Raw genomic sequence first — 19,748 nt, forward strand, 5'->3', positions numbered from 1 at the left:
CTTGTTTTGGATATTTCATTATCCTCTTTCTTGCGATTTTAAGGGAAAAATTGTTGGGATCCAATTGATTGATTTTTATATTTGTCTATGACGAACCTGGATCTCGATACTTTTCTCATTAATGCTGTTTCTTTTCGGTAAATTGCTTATTACTCGAATCAATAAGTTTTTGTTGCACCCTCAGGGGCAGCTAAGTATACTGCTTGTCCCTAACTGTGTCACTCCCTCCCTCTCCCACTTTCTGAGTTACTGTACTTTCTTGAAGAATGAGGCCCAAACTTTCAGGAAGGAATGTAAGGATAACAAAATATTGCACAAAGGTAGAACTCTCTCAGCATAAGGTTTCAGACAGGGTGAGAACCCTGAGGTCTGCTCCCTTTGGGAGCAGCGGCGGCCCTTGGGTATCCCTCCCAAAACCATTTGGCATGGCCAGTTTTTTAATAAGAAACACGAATTTTTGCACAATGGTAGAGGTTCACTCACACCAAGTTATAAGAATAATAGGACCCCTGTGGAAGGGTAGCCTCTCGGTGTTTCCAGCCAAAGCCGTTATGCACAGCCAAATTTTAAAGCCGAGAACATGAAATTTTGCTTATTGATTAATGTTTATCTCGGCCACGTTTCAGGAAGGGCAGAACCACCGAGGGTCGCCCCTCACAGGGAAGGGGATTATCCTTGAGGGTCTCAACAAAATTATGAATGGCCATAGTTTTTATCCTTGGAACCACGAAATTTTTAATATTGGTAGGTGTACCTCGACCACATTTTCGACAGGTAGGGACCCTCAATGACCACCCCATTATGGGTGGGATGGAATTTCCCCAGAAGGGACAATACCATTTTTTTTTTCTAAGGTCATGAAATTTGCAGAATAGTAAGTCTTTACTGGAGCCTTGTTTTAGGTAACGTGAAATCTCTAACGGCCACCTCCCCAGGAGTCATTACCTATTTCTTTATGTACTGTCATTATTTATTTTTTTTTTACTAGGAATACGAAATTTTGTATTCTGGTTGACATTTACCCCGGCCAAGTTTTAGGCAAGGTGGGACCTCCAATGGCCACCCCCAGCGGGGAGGAAGTGTCTCTGTGGGGGTGACAGCAGCATAGATTTTAATTAGGTACACGAAATTTTGCACAGCAGTAGACCTTCTCGCGGCCCGGAGTTTATAGAGGGTGAGACATCAGGTGTTTGCCCCTACGCCTCCACGGTAAATAATTATTCCTGCCCTCTTACAATCTTGCAGGGGTTGGAGCGGCTATCAAAGATATCCTTTTTCATAATATATACACATTTATGATATTTAAAGGTTGGTGTTGTGTACAATGTGCTATTGAATTATCTATTTTTAAAAACTGTTACATTTAATGTCTTCCTGCAAGGAAAGCCTCGTTTACAAAAGTCACCTATTTACTGTTGTCCATCTTTAAGAAATATTTAACTATAGCAGCACTAAAGATGGAGTGGGAAGTCAGTCTGTGAATTAAGAAAGTAAGGGCATTAACAGTAGGATTACTTCGCGTTTCTGACGATTTGCTCTTGATCTTTATGCATAAGTTCTCTTAAACGTAATTATGTATCAGACTTTTTTTTTTTTATGGGTTCGACTCTGGGCATAGAGTTCACAGCCTGCTCCCAAGGCCCAGGAGTCCTATATAACATACACCTCTACGTGTCACCACTTCGGCGCTAACACCCACCGTCCATACTGAATACTTGCTAGGGCTGTCTCATACAGGACTAGTGTATTGATATTAGCTGGGGTATTTTTACGACATGTCGGCTGGTCTTCTGGTAGATCGGTAAAGTCTGCTTTACATGGAATTCAAATCCTTAACCCGCCCCGTCCTGACAACGTATGGGTACGTCACCACGATTTGCATTTGCCAGTCCCGGCGACGTACCAGTACGTCGTGCAATTGCAATGTGCATAATTTCGACAATTTTCAAATTTCGCGCTTGATTTGCGGTACGTACCCTCGCCTGACCTTCCCCTACCTGCCACCAGGCGGGGACACTCGGCGACCCCGCGCGACCCGCGCTAGCCCGCCACTCGTCCACTCACCTGGTAGCCACGGTCCTGCTCAGACATGGCTAAGAGAGGTCTCTCAGAGAGCGAAATTCAAGTCGCCCTGGACACCTTTACCGGCGACAGTGATTCCCCACTGGATGACGAGGAGATGGACAAAGATTATGTGCAGCCAGACGAGGAAGAAACCACCAGCAGTGACGAGGAAGTTCCGTCACCAAGGAAACGGCAGTACGTGACTTACCGTGCTGCTAGAGAGGGAGCAGGAGGCAAAGAAGGCACGTGGTATGTCATATCCCTATCCCCAGCGTGCCTTGGAAGCGGAGTCCCGAGGTCGAGGACGAGGACGAGGACGAGGACGGAGACGTGGGACGTGCTGCCACGTGGTATGGGCGGGAGGTGATTACGCATCGTGGCCCAGAGCGCACACCACGTCGTCTAAGCAGGTATGGGCCAACCATTCTGTTTGGGGCGGTAGGAAGTGTAGTGGAGGGAGTGGGGAGTGAAATGGACATTCCTGGGATTAGGGAAAGTGAGAGTGAGGTGGGTGAGTCATTGCTCTCCCTACGCAGTGTGAGGCGGCAGAGTGGATCACGTGGGCCAGTGCGGGTGCGTTCCTTATCACGTGGGGTTGTGAGGGAGGGGAAGGTGGGGAGGAACCACTCCAAAGCACGTCTTATGCTCCCCAATATCCCCTAACACGTGGTCGAGCAAGGTTGCGTGAGAGAGCACGTGGTGTGGTAATGGAGGGGGAAGGTGGGGAGGAACCACTCCCCAGCACGTCTTCTGCTCCCCAATATCAAACTATTTCATCCCCACAGCCCCCTAATGTTCCTCAAGGCCGTAAGGGTAAGGGAAAGGGAAAGGGTAAAGGCAGAGGGAAGAGGAGTGACAGTGGGGAAGCCCTCCATACTCCTTCTCCCCAACCTCCCCAACCAGGATCTCCTCCCCACCCAGACGAAGGCGGTGATGGGGACGAGGGATTTGTGTCGTGGGATTGGGAGGATGGGAGTGATTTTTCTCCCCTCATTCACCCCTTCACTGAGCATGGGCGATCTGGCTGCATTGCACCAGGTATTCACTGCAATTCAAGCAGGTTGGATTTTTTCCACCTTTTTTCAGTGAGGCCTTCGTTGATCAGATCGTGCTTCAAACAAACCTGTTTGCAAGCAGCCAGCGGCTAGAAAGTGAAAGATTGGGAACAAGGAGTAGGCATTCAATGATTTATGATTACCCTGTCTCCATTCCAGAAATGTTCTTATTTTTTGCCCTTGTCCTTTTGATGGGTATAATAAGAAAAAATAGAATTCCTGCTTACTGGACTAGGGACCCTGTTATGTTTACCCCCATATTTGGTCAAGTGATGAGCCGTAATCGGTTTCAACAAATTCTGAGTCGCCTCCATTTTATGATGCTAATGACCCTGCAAATACAAACAACACGGACAAAATGAGGCGAATTAGGCTGGTCTTTGATCACCTCAGGCAAACCTTTCGATCCTCATTCTATCCCTATAGAGATCTCGTCATAGACGAGAGTCTCGTGTTGTGGAGAGGCAATATTTCATTCAGACAGTATATACCCAGCAAAAGGCACCGTTTTGGGTTCAAGATCTTTGTTATGTGTGACTGTAGGACTGGATACGTGCAAGACATAGTCTTGTACAACGGTGCACAGACAGACATAATAGAAGATCGAAGTATAGGACTTTCTGGAGCAGTGGTAAAGACGATGATACAAGACTACCTTCATCGTGGTCACGTTCTCTACCTCGACAACTGGTACACTAGCCCTCTTCTCGCTCGTTATCTTCACAGACATGAAACGGGAGTATGTGGAACCGTAAAGGTGAACCGGCGTCACATGGTCAAGGTAGGGCGGAAACTTGCAAGGAGTGAGGTTGTCTTCTTCAAAGCAAACAACATCCTTGCAACAATGTGGAACCACAACAGAGAAGTAAGCCTCTTGTCCACGGTTCACCGCCCCTTGATGCACCGTACTGATTCTGTTGATTACCATAGCGAGAGCAGGCGTCGTGTTTGGAAACCTGAATGTGTCATGGACTATAATATAAACATGCGCCTCGTGGACCAGTCAGACTCCATGATATCGACGGTAGAGTGTGCCAGGACCACGATGAAGTGGTATAAGAAACTGTTCTTTCACTTGCTAGATATCACTGCTCTGAATTGCCACCACCTTCACGCCATGACCACAGGAGTTCAGGAAACCTTTGAAGGGTTTGTGAGGGAGCTCACACGAGAAATCTTTGCAAAATATGCGGTTGAAAGGCCCCAACAGCGCCCCCGCACTGCCCCTATTACCCACACTCCCAGAGAATATCCGCCCGCCATTTCCCCACTCCTATCCCGCCCCAGCCCAACAGACCTAGGCCCCAGCGCAGGTGTCACGTGTGCAGTAATTCCCAGGTGCGACTCACGACACAGAGGAAGGACACCCGCTATGAGTGCGTGCATTGTGACGTGGGTCTGTGTATTCACCATGTTTTAGTGAATACCACACGTTGCTGCAATTTTAGCATGGTGTGATTGCGAAAGGACGCAGAAATTATGATGTAAATGCGACAGACAGACGCTCTGTGAAAAAATCAGTCATGTGGATCGCCAAATATTAGTATAAAGTGCCTACGGGTAGAACATAAGTGCAAACATTGGGTGTAAGTATATAAATCTGCCCTAAGTTGAAACTTACATAGAGAGGGTTGTTTGATGCGATATTCTGTCGCTCAGTGCAATAAATACGACCCCTTATTATATATTTTCTATTATGTGACATTCTTACTGGTATAATATAAGTTCAAATTATTGTATATGATGATGTATTTCCTAAGTCAAATATTCATAGCGTGTCTATAAAGATAAGATTTCCTGACGCCTACTCGAATGAATAAGGCACGTATTAGTCAAAATAAAAGTCAGCAAGTGATAAAGTGAATAATTAGTATATAAGTGTGTGCGTGAATTACTATATAAGTGTGTGAGTATTATGTATGACGTAACATTCCTTGCCAGGGTATTTTCAGGCGATATTCTCACGCTCACTTGAATAAATAATGGCAGTAAGTATGTACAGTGCATTGGAGGGGTGTAAACGTGTGTAATGTAAGTGGGAAAATATAAATGGAGTGAATAAATAAAGTAGATGATGAAACACGAGTGTTTGAGATCGTGGTTGCTACGTGAATAGGCGCTAGCATATCGCTAAATGCCCTCGTAATGAATGAAAATAATTGAAAACCTTCACAGTGGTGGGGGAAAGGTTCTATGTAAATGGGAAAATAATTAGAAAGTGATAAAACAAATTGGTATGTTGAAATACGAGACATAGCGAGTGCGCTTACTAAGCTGATGTGCGCTAAACTTATGCTGCATGTCATCAAAATGAATGAAAACATCTGAAATCACTTACAAACAGTGGTAATTAGTAAATTGTCATTGAAACAGAAGTATACAAGTAGAAAAAATGATCGGTAGACTCATAACAGAAAATTAGCAGATAGCATGTTACGACTCGGACCTAACTCGCTATGCTCGCGCGATGGTACAATGCTTATTTTTCCTATATATGTGTCTGAAATCCATTATATTGTTACTGTTATTGTTTATTAGTACAAATTCAATAAATGTAGAGGTGTTGTGTGTTGTTTGTCCCATTACTCCTTACCATAGAAAACGTTTACGCATATCCAGCCCATTACAGAATACGATACCTGCGGGGGGAAACCGCACCTGTATAGACCACTTATAGACTGCAGAGACAACTTTCTTCAAGATTTTCCATAGTTTCTCGACCTAAGCGGAAGTTTCATAAGAAAAAAAAATTTTCCAAAAAGGCTCGGGACTGGGGGATGTCATAGGTGCGGAAAGGCTCGGGACGTGACGGGTTAAACTGTTCCCTGCTCCAGCGGGGATTTGAACCTGCGTCCGGTAGAACTGCAGGCCACCTCTCTACCGATTGAGCCACCGCCTCCCCCAAAGACTGTTTATTTTATACTTTCATCTTCACTCACAGAGATACTAAATACTTCTCAACCAAATTAAACTGAATATTAAAGAAGAATGGAAAAACAAATGGCATGTTATAAAAGTTAAGAATTAAAAAGCTTTATTATTTCATAAAAATAAATAAATAACTTTTTATAGGTTATATGCAACCCTAGCTTTATTGAAACAGAGGTCCTGTCAGGTGTGAAGACAGTTGTCAACAAGATGTAAAAGTGTGAGATAATCTATGAGCATGAACAAAAATGCATGTCACAAGAGTTGTGATTTTTTTTTTTCCTGACATTAAACAGGTTGTTGTACAAGCTCTTTGGAAACATGTCTGAAAATATTTAGCCCTGATTTTTGAAAGCCATTTTTAGGTTATAATTTTTCACTTTATTCATCTTGTCTCTAAAGGTAAGCTATAGTCATCCAATCCTCAGTGACGTTTTAAGAGATCCTTGTCATACAGTAGGTTAACTCCTCTAGTTTTACCATTGGTGGAGAGGTACAGTGTGTATAGTAAAGGAAAAGATACTGTAAAATTATCTTCCCATTCCAGAATACATTGTGTTTTGAAATTGCCCAAGAATTGCTCGTGCAACTGAATGAAACCAGGCCTCCCATTCTCTAAGTAGAAATGAGACTATTATTGTACGCAGTAGAAAGAACTTGTAAATTTCAAGAAAGGCTCCATGAAGTCAGAAAAATTATGCTATCTATCTATCTATCTATAGCCCGACGCCCTGATCCCGCAAAGGGTGGCCACAGACAAAACGCCTCCAAGTCGCTCTGTCACCCACCATTTGACTACCCTCCCCCCAACTCACCCCCCCTCCCTCATATACCTCTCAACTCCATCCCTCCACCTCATCCTCGGTCTACCCCTCCCTCTCCCTCCCTCCACCTCGCCTACATACACCCTCTTAGTCAGTCTTTCATTCTCCATTCTCTTCACATGTCCAAACCACCTCAGTGTATTTCTCCTAATCTTCTCAACCACATCCACATCCACCCCACAACGTTCCTTCACTTCTTCATTCGTCAACCTGTCCCTCCACGTCACTCCGTATGCTCCTTTCAAGTAACTCATTTCCACTGCTCTCACTCTCAACTTGTTCCCCTCTTGCAAGGTCCACGCCTCGCTTCCATACGTCAGAGTGGGGAGCACAATACTATTATGCAGTGACTTCTTAACTTTCATACTCACCTCCCTATTTCTCATCACTGCTTTCAGTGTACCAACAACCTTCCTTCCCTGCTGTACCCTTTCACGCACTTCATCCCCCAAAGTTCCATCCTTACTCATCACACTACCCAAGTACTTGAATGCACTCACATTCTCCATATCCTCACCATCCAACCTCACTGCACACACTGTGACTTCATTTCTCTCAAACACCATAACTTTACTTTTGTTTACATTAACTTTCAGATTCCTCCTCCTACACATTGTCCTAAATTCATTTACCAAACCTTGCAACTCCCATTCATCTTCACTCAACAATACTGTATCATCAGCAAACAGCAACACCAGAATCTTCCAAATCTCGCCCTCATTCATTAGATCCACCCCCACATCCACTGCCCTACCTTGCACCTCCTTTACAACCCCATCCATGTATATATTAAACAGCCATGGAGACATCACACAACCCTGTTTCAGTCCCACACTGAGATCGAAGAACTCACTCAGCTCACCATCCACTCGCACCGTAGCCCTAGCTCCCTCGTACATACTCTTCACAGCACTCAACAATTTCCCCTCCACTCCATATATTCTTAATACCTTCCACATACCTTGCCTATCTATTCTGTTATAAGCTTTCTCCAAGTCCAAGAAGGCAGCATACACTCTCTTTCCCTTCTCTAGATACTTCTCCACTAAACATCTTAGAACAAATATCTGATCTACACACCCTTTTCCCTTCCTAAATCCCCCCTTGTTCTTCTCCAACTAGCTCCTCTGTCATATGCCTAACCCTATCAATGAGTATTCTACCATAATTGTATTTTACCAGTCTCACTAAGAAGGCAAATACCCCTATGGTTACACATACTTCTCTCTTCCCTTTTCCTTTGTATAAAGGAACAGTTATACCTGATTTCCAGTCCTCTGGAACCCTTCCCTCTTCCCAAGCCAATCTACACAACTTCCATATCCACTCCACAACAATCCCACCCCCATACCTAAGCATTTCACCACACACTCCATCAATTCCTGGGGCCTTTCCCAACTTAATCTTCTTCATCGCTTCGTCTACTTCCGCCCTACTGATCTCTTCCTCCCTCCTCTCATCTCTTCTTCTCCCAGCCATTCCCCAACCACTTATCCTCGCACTGCTTTCACTCTCTACATTCAACAAATCCTTAAAGTGCTCCTCCATCTCCTCAATTTCTCTCTCTTCTCCACCAACAATCTATTATTCCTATCTTTCACTCCCCTACTATTTCCCCTTTCACACCGCCTTACTTTATTTACCTCCTTCCAAAGCAATTTCTTAATCTCCCTCCATTTCACACTCAGATTCCTCCCAAACTCTTCATCCACTTTCTTCTTACTCTCCTTCACCAGTCTCTGAACCTCCCTTCTCCTGCTCACATATACCTCTCTCTTCTCTCTCTCATCTTCTCCCCTACCTCTATTCGTTAACAATTCACTATATGCCTTCTTCTTTTGTTCCACAGCTCGTTTCACCTCATCATTCCACTATGCTGTCCCTTGCACACCCTTGCATCTCCTCCTCACTCCACAAACCGCCTCACACGCTGCGCCTATCTCTTCCGTGAATATCTTACATACGTCTTCCACCCCTTCCATCTGCTCTAGCTCATACCTTCCCAATCTTTCTTCCACTATGCTCTTATACTCTGTCATTTTCTCACTATCTTGCAATTTCTCCACTCTTCTCACAGGAGCTGCTTCCTCCTGTCTTCCCCTTTGTCTCCTCAACCACTTTCTTTGCAGCTCTACCTTGGCCATCACTAAGTGATGGTCCGAGACTCCATTCCCCCACCCTCTCCACACTCTTGCATCCAACACTTGTCATCTCACTCGTTCATCCACACACACGTAGTCTATCATTGCCTTTCATTCAACAAGTTCACCATCCATCCTCCTCATTACTCTCCATGTATACCGGTGGATCATCTTATGACGAAAGTATGTGTTGGCTATTGCCAACCCCTTACGAGCACAGATGTCCACCAAAGCACTACCATTCCCATCTACTTCAGCTGGCACACCCCACTGACCAATCACTCCATCCACTCGTACATTCCCAACTTTGCCATTCATGTCTCCAATCAACAGCACTCTCTCGCTCCTCTCAAACTTGTCCATACATGCTTCTACTCTCGCCCAAAACTCATCTTTCACTCTTGTCACTCGATCCTCTGTCGGGGCATACACACATACAATCGCCCACGCTTGTATACCTACTTTCATCCTCACCCATACAATCCTTGCACCCACTGTTCCATACTCTCTTATATTCTCCTTCCACTTCTTGCTTATCATCAGACATACTCCTCTCTTGCCCTCTCATTCTTATGCACATACAAGAAATCACAATTCCAACATTAAAAATAGTCATGGACACAAAAACAGCATTATATACTTTAAATGCAACTTGTTTCAATATCTTTCATCACATTACTTGATTTATTGTTCTTTTTATAATTCATGTTAATACCACGAATTTTACAAAAAAAGGACCATATATATATATATATATATATATATATATATATATATATATATATATATATATATATATATATATATAAATATATATCCCATTGGAGCCCAGTGTCCTGAGTATTGGACAGAACTGGGATTTTTCAAGGCTTTATAAAGTAGGGAACCCCTGGGTAGGGACCTATGAGCTTCGCGACTATGAGCCGACAGGCGGAGGGCGGTATGTTTAGCACCTTCCCAGTGCAATGCCTCGCCCAGCACCCCTGGGATCCAATGGGATATATGTATGGAGAGAGAGAGAGAGAGAGAGAGAGAGAGAGAGAGACAGAGACAGAGACAGAGAGACAGAGACAGAGACAGAGATACACTATGTAACCAAAAAAAAAAAATCTGTTCCTTTGTAATAAATACTATTTCCTTATTTGTTTTGCTCCAAAACTACTGTATATAGAACATATATCACCATTCTAAAACTTTGCTTTTGTAAAGTGGAGAATGATTTTTTATACTGACTAATTTTCTTTAGAAATAATGAATGGGTTTGTCTTTTCCTTCGTGAGGAGCCAGAAGAAAACATATAATTATGAAAAGTGGTATGTAACGATATTGAATACGTAATGATTGAAATCATAGAAGTCTAAAATCGAACATTTTTTCGCGATTTGCGATTGTATAGCAGTTCACTTTCACGGACCAGCCCCCAAATGTAGTCCTCCATCATGCTCACGTTATACAGTCCTTGGTATCTCCTCTGAAAGTCCATTATATCTTGATAGCAGCGTTGTCCTTGCTTTTCAGAATATGCACCCATGTTGTCCTTGAATTCATCAAGATGGGAATGATGCATATTAATTTTGAGTGACATTCTACAGCCCATGCCGTCGTAGTTCTCTATGTGGATGTCAATCAGCTCCACATGGTCCTCATCCCTGTGATTTCCAAGAAGACCGCGAACCATTGCTTTCAGGCTGTCCCAAGTCACTTTTTCCACTTTCGAAAGCTTGTTGGGAAAATCCTTGCACTCCAGGATCTTCTTAACCTGTGGACCGACGAAAATACCCGCTTTGATTTTCGCCTCCGATAGCAGGAGGAAGAAGTCTCGTAGGTATTGAAATGCCGCCGACCGGTTGTCCAGAGCCGTGACAAATTGTTTCATGAGGCCCAGTTTGATGTGTTAGGGTGGCATCTGTACTTTTCAAGGATCCACAAGTGGCTCCTATTTCACGTTGTCAAAATATGCCTTATAAGATTCACACATCTTGACAAATGCTTCAACAGAATATTTCTTCTTTCTTGTTTTAATAAAATGACCACAACAATAGCAAAACGCATCAGCGGAATGCTTACAACCTCTAGATGACATCTCTGAAAAAATAGATACATTCATGTTTGCAATTCGTTTTCGTTTTTAAAGGCTCCAACATGCTTGCATGTGTCGGCCTTGGTCACCTAATGGCGGCTCTCCACGCTGCACGATCCATTGCAGCCTCCCTGTTCAGTCCCTAAACCCTAAGGTCACACTTAATGACCTCGTCCCATGTCTTTCTCGGCCTACCCCTCATAACCCCACCCCCAATATTAACACTTCTCACCTTCCTCACCCAATTATCATCCAATATCCTCTCCACATGTCCAAACCACCTCAATCTACCTCTCCTCATCACAACATCAATACACTCCAGTCCTATCTTACCTCTCAACTCTTCCATCGTAAACCCAGCCCCTCCAGGCCTTGGACGCAGGGACGCACTGCACATCCACCTAATCATTGTCATTTCTGTACGTTTGAGCCGGCGAATATCTTCCTCCTTCACTGCCCAGGTCTCACTACCATACAGCATTACACTCCTAACACATGCTGCATACAAAGACCCCTTAGTACGTAGGGAGAGTCCTCTCAATGTCAGGAGAGGCAAGAGCTCCCTGAACTTCTTCCAACCACTTCTCACCCTAGCCACAGAGCTAGCTCCAGCCCCACCTCCAGCACACAAACATGTCTCCCAAATAACAAAACTCTTCCACACACTCAAGAGATTCACCAGCAAGTTCAATCCTTTCACGTCTGACAATCTCCACCTGCTCACCCCGACACGCCGTACACATAAAATCAGCATTATCTCGCAGTCTACCTCTGATACCACTACATCTTTTATGCACCCATTTATCACACACACCGCACAAGATGGAATTACTTCCCACGCTCTTGTGGCAAACTGCACATGCCACTCTCCCTCGTCTATGACAGTACCGCCACCAACCCTAGATATCATCACTTTTGTTTTATCTGCATTTACCTTTAAACCCTTTTGCCCCATACCATCTCTCCACTTCCTAAACCTTTCCTCCGCCTCCCTTTCGTTCTCTGCAGTCAACTCCAAATCATCAGCATACAACAACTCCCATGGGAGTCCGTTTCTAAAGTCACGTGAAAGGGCTTCAGGTACCATGATAAACAACATGGGACTCAAGACTGACCCCTGATGCACACCAACATTCACGGAAAACTCATCACTCTAATCTCCATTCACTCTTACCTGCGTGTGAGCACCCACATACATGGCCATAACCACCCTAACCAGCCACACCTCCAAGCCAAGCTTTCTCATTGCCCACTTCACCACCTCTCTAGGGACTCTGTCAAAGGCCTTTTCCAAATCAACAAAAACAAAATAAAGATCCCTTCTCCTACCAATATATTTTTCCTGAAGCTGTCGAACAATGAATATGGCATCAGTGGTCCCCCTACCTGGCATAAACCCAAACTGCATCTCATCAATATTCACTCTTTCTCTAATCATACCTTCTAAAACTCTCTCCAAAAAACAAAAACAATGGTATAAAATTTAGAGTACAACAAAATTAGCACCGTTACTGCTGTGACGTATTCAGGATTTTTGCCAGGGGGGGCAAACACTTGGAATATTCCCCCAAAATATGTCACCAAAAATTTTCCTAGATTTGATGCTTTATGTCATCAGAAATAAATTCACATCATTACTGTCGCATTTGTTCCAGTGTCTTAAAGAAAAACTATGTTTTTCCCACATATTCACAGCTTTCTTGGAGTAACTTTAAGTAGATAGCTAATAATCCTTTCAGGGGAGAGGTATGTAAAACACTCAGTACATAATGTTACCAGAAATCTACTCTTTCATTAGAGAGAAAAAGGAAACACCAGCAAAAAATCAGAAGGCACTGGAGTTTCCATAGCAAAGACATCTTGTCACTAGTATCATTGGTCATCATGGTCACCCTCGTACAGGGTATTATTATCGATACATGCATGCTGACTTCCGTCCATTCTACCTCATAATATTATTTTTTCTCGGTACCACAAATATCTTGTGCAATTTTAATACTGAAAAAAGCAATGCCAACACTATACTCTTACCGCATCATTTACCTGTTGTTTTTATCTCTCTGTACTTATAAGGAAGTACAGCTATTTTCCGTAACAACCTACGAAATTATGATGAAATATACCACACATCGGCACAGCATCTACCATACGAGAGGCAATGGCGTCCATACTATATGTTTATATTAGGAAAAAAAAAATGTATTTTCATTGGCTGCTTCAAGAAAAATGGCGGCATGGATAGGCCAGTGAAAACTCGAAATCTGGCGTAAGTGTCCCAAGCACACACACTTTCCCACATTCGTATCGCTTTTTTTCTATTTTCCTTTGCGGGTCTCTCTCTCTCTCTCTCTCTCTCTCTCTCTCTCTCTCTCTCTCTCTCTCTCTCTCTCTCCATTTAGCACATATGCATAAATTAAAATTCGCTGCTGCAGCCACCCCCAGCCTGGTATTCTGTTTTGTACGTACTACTGCTGTGGTGGTAGGTAACAGAAATTCTGTTTTCAGCTACTTATTCTTCTAGTTTGATTCTCACTGGCTCAGGCATCAGGGGTGGTGCATACGTCAAGACTGACCTAAGTAAATACATCTGGTGGGATTAACCTCTCTTAATTCTTGACTCAGGTGACCACTCGACCTGCCCCGTTCAGCAGGGAATGATTTTCATATCACCTGAACTGCATTGTACCGCATAGAAAGGATTTTTCCATTAAGGAAAAATGAAAAACGGCGTAAAGCTATTTATCCTGAAAATTCTCACCTAAAAAAGTGGGGGGGACAAAAGATACTCTGTCCCCCAGGCCCCCCAAAAAGGGGGGGGGATGTCCCCCTGCCCCCCACTCAAACGAGGCCCCTGGCACACATATTAATATTTGCTTACCTTCTAAAATGTAGACTGAGGTGATCAAAATGGCTTCATTCGAAAATTCTGCTTGTTTCAATGGTTTGTAATAATCGTGCAGTGTTTGTCTGCAACTGGCTACAGGGTGAGAGGATATGGCTGCAGGGTTAGAGGATGTGGCTGAGGGGACAGGAAGGCCATTTTTACACCTCATCAGGATTCAAGTGCAAAACATCATTAGAGCTCTAATATTAACCACATAATTCAAGGTGATAGAGGAAATTGTTAAGTTATAACTGGTCAGTTTTTTCTCAAGGGTTTTATTATATTTAGTCTAGCTTTGAATTTCAAAGGAAAGTATTACTCCCACGTAAATACTTTTGGAAATAGATAATATTGTTTAATATACAAGTGGAAAACTTAGGGAAACTGTATTGTCATACAAGAACTATGCCAAAAATCCCTTTCAGCATTTCCCCCAAATTTTCCCAGGGGGGGCAAACTGCCCCCCCTGCCCCCCCAGTGGCTACGTGTATACGTTACTGTGAAAAAACCACAATTCATCCGTAATTCGATAAAGAATTGATATATAAATTTACAAGCCTTTCAACTAAGCTTTGCTCAGAGAGACTTCATTTCAAATGACAGTTCCCACACCCGGAAAGGTAGGGCGCGTCCAGAAACGGTTTATGTTCGAATAATGTACTTCAGCCGGTAACCGAGCTCAGCAAAACGACGTGCAGTGCTGACATCGGCACATGCAGACACATGTAAAATCTTTTATGAAGTGAAGCTTTTTCCCAAGAACTCACCTCACTCTGCCTAGGTAACCATTTTAACCTGTTTGAAGGCACAGAAAACACTATCCTTGTCAAAAAAAAGTGAACTCTGACGAGAGTAATAGCCATTTTTCATGGTTCTGAGACCGAAAGTATCAGAAAATAACACGCACTACTCAGGAACAAAAATCGTGTTACTTAGTGTGTGTGTGTGTATATATCTATCTATCTATATATCTATCTATCTATATATATATATATATATATATATATATATATATATATATATATATATATATATATATATATATTACACTACAAGCTAGTATAAGAACACTATTCTCGACAGAGTAAACGGTAAGAAATAATAAATATTCATTGGCTGGATTTACTTTTGGTGTAATATTAATCTCTCTCTCTCTCTCTCTCTGTCTCTCTCTCTCTCAGGACGTGCCACTACATGTTCATGGAAAAAGAGTTGCGTTATCGACACAGTCTGTATGTACAGAAAAAAAGTTTGGAAAATAATGTAAGAAATAGAGAAACTGATGGCAAAGCAAACGGTAACATATTCACTTGTTTAAGTATTATGCACTTTAATTTGATAACACTTTTCCTAGCAAATTCATCCTGTCTATGAACATTTTATTTAGCTTCAAAATCTTCAAATGGGAAGGGTTAGATATAGCCTTCATTAACCACATGAACATTAATAATCTCTCATGAGCTACATTAATCGTATGGTGGCAAATGAGCTAAATTATAATTACGCCATTGAGGTCAGCAGATGCAAAAATTTCAGTCCACTTGTTCACAGATGCCTCCATGGCCTTGGGAACAGAAGTGGTCAGCAAAGTCATAGTAGTAGAATTTCCAAAAAATGACAGTTTTCATTTGTTTCGCCTTTGGGCTCTGGATACCCACCTTCAACATCGTATCCCCAGTAAGGTGACCCTATCCTGACCTGACTGTCATCTATCCACTTGAAGTTCCCTCCTCCTCATCCGTTGCGCTGGCCCACAAATCATTGATATTCAGATATGTAGATATATTTGTTAATAATGTCGTTTCACCTTCTCTTGGACATTTTTGTCCCTTGCAGTTTATTTTCCCTAGCTCAAAGGTCGAGTATTACCATACTGTCGCCCTACATCCATTCCAATGGATTTCCTCGTGACTAGCGTCATGTTCTTGTGGTGATCTCTTTTTACACCTTAACACGTGATATGAAGTTATGCCATTTTAAGGTAAAAGTAAAAAAAAAAAAGTTTGATATCTAGATATTCATTCCCATACATCTGACGAATTATAAATGAAACATATTCTTGATACCTCAGGACAGTTTTGTTTCTTTTGGAGGAACAAATGTATTTAATGGAGTTAGAAAATCTTTAATAGCCTTTCCACATTCTGATTTCTCCTAAGGCAACTGAAATGAAATTTAAAGTCTCATCATACTGAATATATTAAATTAAATTCTCTTGGGCCATAAACTATGCTCTAAGAATCTCCCCCCCCCAAAAAAAAAAAAGAATCAACAATAAATATTATATCAGAATATCTGATTGGGTTTAAAATTGACAACTATATGATGACTTATATATAACGATATATCTGTCGCTTATTATTAACCTCTAAGCGCTTGGTGACGGTTATATCCGATGCGAAATTGGTGGATTGGGGACGCCAGGGGACGGCTGTAACCACAAGGGTTTTCCCGCCACAGTTTGCAGTGGCTGCCACTTGATCTCGTCACCAAAGGGTGGTGATAGCCTCCCAGCACCCGAGGCAAGCATACCTCAGTCATCTCTTTGACTCTGCCAGGTGTAAGATGATGTTTTCTTATATATATCATCCGATTCTGTTCCTGCCTTATGTGGACACTTGCATCATCCACCCCTGCCAAGCCTCTTTCCAAGAATACTAGAAAAGGACTCAGTGATAGTGCCATAAGGCATGCCTTGGATGCAACAGTGTCCAGTTTATCTAGTAGTGGAGTAAGTTATCACGGTGAGAGCAAAGCCACAGTCGGCGCCAAGGGCAGATGCACGAACACGTCCTGCTCTCACGCTGCTCTTGCTGCAAAAATTAGTTCTCTTCCTCATGTCCTTACTCACTCACGCAAGGACCTACAGACTTGGGGATACTTTTACTCGCAAGAGGAAGAGTTGGTAAGTAAAATGGTCATTAAATCTGTTTCGTAGATCTATACTTTCCGAGATATTAAGGTTTGAAAACAAAAAATTTTCAGCAGTTTTCGAGGAATTGTCCATCTTGAGGTGATAACTACGTTAAATACTGCCCAGCGTGTGGGGGTTAATGCCCCCATAATTCAACAAATCCATCGTAGGATGAAGAAGAAAGTGACAGGAAAGCAAAAATAAAGAAGTACACCATTGGAATAAAGGAGTTTAGCCTACTGCTCAGTTTTAGCAAAGATTTTTGGGGTCTTTTGTGTTTGGTGCACGTTCTCCCATTTTTAAGTAAATTTCGTCACTAATACAGGTTTTTAAGCAGATTTCCAGATATGAACTTTTAACCCATTGGATCCCAGGGGTGCTGGACGAGGCATTGCACTGGGAGGGCACTAAGCATACCGCCCTCCGCCTATCAGCTCATAGTCACGAAGCTCATAGGTCCCTACCCGGGGGTTCTCTACTTTATAAAAACTTGAAAAATCCCAGTTCTGTCCAATACACGGGACACTGGGCTCCAAAGGGTTAAAGAGACTGATAGGTTTGCCAGTCATTAACCCATTGGATCCCAGGGGTGCTGGACGAGGCATTGCACTGGGAGGGCACTAAGTGTACCGCCCTCCGCCTATCGGCTGATAGTCGCGAAGCTCATAGGTCCCTACCCGAGGGTTCCCTACTTAATAAAGCCTTGAAAAATCCCAGTTCTGTCCAATACACGGGACACTGGGCTCCAGTGAGATATATGGGAGATACGTTAAAAAGTTAGGTTAGGTTAGGTTAGGTTAGGTTAGGTTAGGTTACTTAATACTTAGGTTAGTTAATAATAATAACAGTAAATACTAAAGTATTAACTCAAAAGATCCAAAATCTAAGTTATTCTGCCACAAGCATTTGATGAACATAAACATTCGTGGTAGATCTTCTCAGTGGCGCTGCTCAAAACGTGGCTGTAAATAGTGCATTTCCATCAGGAATGGAATGTGATTTTAGGGTGGCACGTTTCCGTTATCCACCATAGACGTATTTATCTAAGCATGGAGCAAGGAGAAGGATGTTATACTTAAATTTTGTTTGATATTCTTATTAACTAACCTAATTATTATTAATAATTAACCTAACCTAACCAAACATTTAAAAAAATAATTTTTCCCCAAGAAATAAGTTCATATATGGAATCAGCTTAAAAAACTGTATTAGTGGCGAAATTTAATTAAAAATGGGAGAACGTGCACCAAACACAAACGATTCATTTTTTCCAACCCTGAGACACTGGTTAGGGCTGACAGCCTTCAAAATCATCTTTAAAGTGGTAGCATACATCACACTTGTCATGAACATATACTTACCTTTCACCTTAGTTTACCTAGCGATTATGGAACGCATATTGTCAAGTCAGAAGTATACAGTAACTTCACTTTATAACCAACATCAGTGCATAATAATTTTGGAATAATCATCTAAGAACGACAAACAATTTAATGCTAGATCAAGTGAAACTTGTAAATAAAGCGTTTTCATTATGTTGATATCACATCATGCTTTCTCTTATTACAACATATTTGCAGGTTCACCATCTTGAAAATTACATAAAATACTTACAAAATTATCAGTTATTTATATTTTTACCATAAAACATACCAATGTAACAGTTACAAGAGACATAAGCATTTCCCTCTTGGCGACCTGGGGTGTTCCATAGGATACCTAGAGAAGTGAAAACTATGAAAAGAGATTCAGGTCGTTTTAATGCACCAAACAATATCAATCCAGTTTTAATGTGTGGCACTGAGCCTGGCGCAGTACATATAGGCTGTTCGAAGCATTATCCTTTCCCCACTGCCACTGTACATAATTTGTGTAGCATATAAAACATAAGAACATAAGAAAACAGGATTGCTGCAGTAGATCAATAGGGCTGGTGGACCTCAGGGAAAAGTCCAGTTTTATATATATATATATATATATATATATATATATATATATATATATATATATATATATATATATATATATATATAATCATGAAAAGTCCCATTCTCCCATCGCTGGGTACTACACTTAAAATTCAAGGCCATTTTAGGACAATTCCCTTCGCTCAGATGATGTAATCTATATTCTATTTCTTTTTCCTTTTCCAGACGATTTTGTTTAGATCAAAGGAGACTTCTCTAACTAGGGAAATTATATACCGGTTTAACTAATTTTCTTCAGCAAGAGGTAGCTGTTACCCATATGATGAAAAAATTATCTTCTGATAGTACTAAGAATATATAAAATTTCATGAGTGCAAGGGGGTGAAGTAAATCTAGTTTCCACGCATTTACACTATCTACTACTTCTGTCAGATTATACACGAAATGACTTTGGAGGTTTCTAAACATCTCTTACATGGTGATTTATTTTGTACATTTTGCTTCACTGTCCTTTCACATATTGTTAAGAAGCTGGATCGCTAGTTAGATTGTGCTGGAGGATTCCCTGTGATTCTCGTAGTTCGGCTACACGACAGAATTGCCAGTTAGCCTGCTGTTTGTGAGCGTAGATATTTTGTAAGTTGTGCATTAATTTTTGTGCTCTTTTTTTTTTTTTTAATGTTTTATTTATATGATTGTCTGTTAAATTATGTAACCTTATCTCAGTTTGTATGCTAGATGATTTAGAGTGTTGTGTAATGTAAGAAAACTCTGGATATTTTGAATGTCACTGAGTTGGCACTGTTGCTTTCCCGAGAATGTAGTAGAAGAATCTATTTCATAGGAAGCTTATATAGGGATGGGAAAGAGACTAGAGCAGTTACAGTCAATTTCAGTTCAGATTGAGTGTAGTTCAGTGTCAGTGCAGAT

Source organism: Coenobita brevimanus, chromosome 90 (assembly GCF_032717465.1).
Source record: "Coenobita brevimanus isolate Jiangsu-jjx chromosome 90, ASM3271746v2, whole genome shotgun sequence".
Classification (NCBI taxonomy): Eukaryota; Metazoa; Arthropoda; class Malacostraca; order Decapoda; family Coenobitidae; genus Coenobita; species Coenobita brevimanus.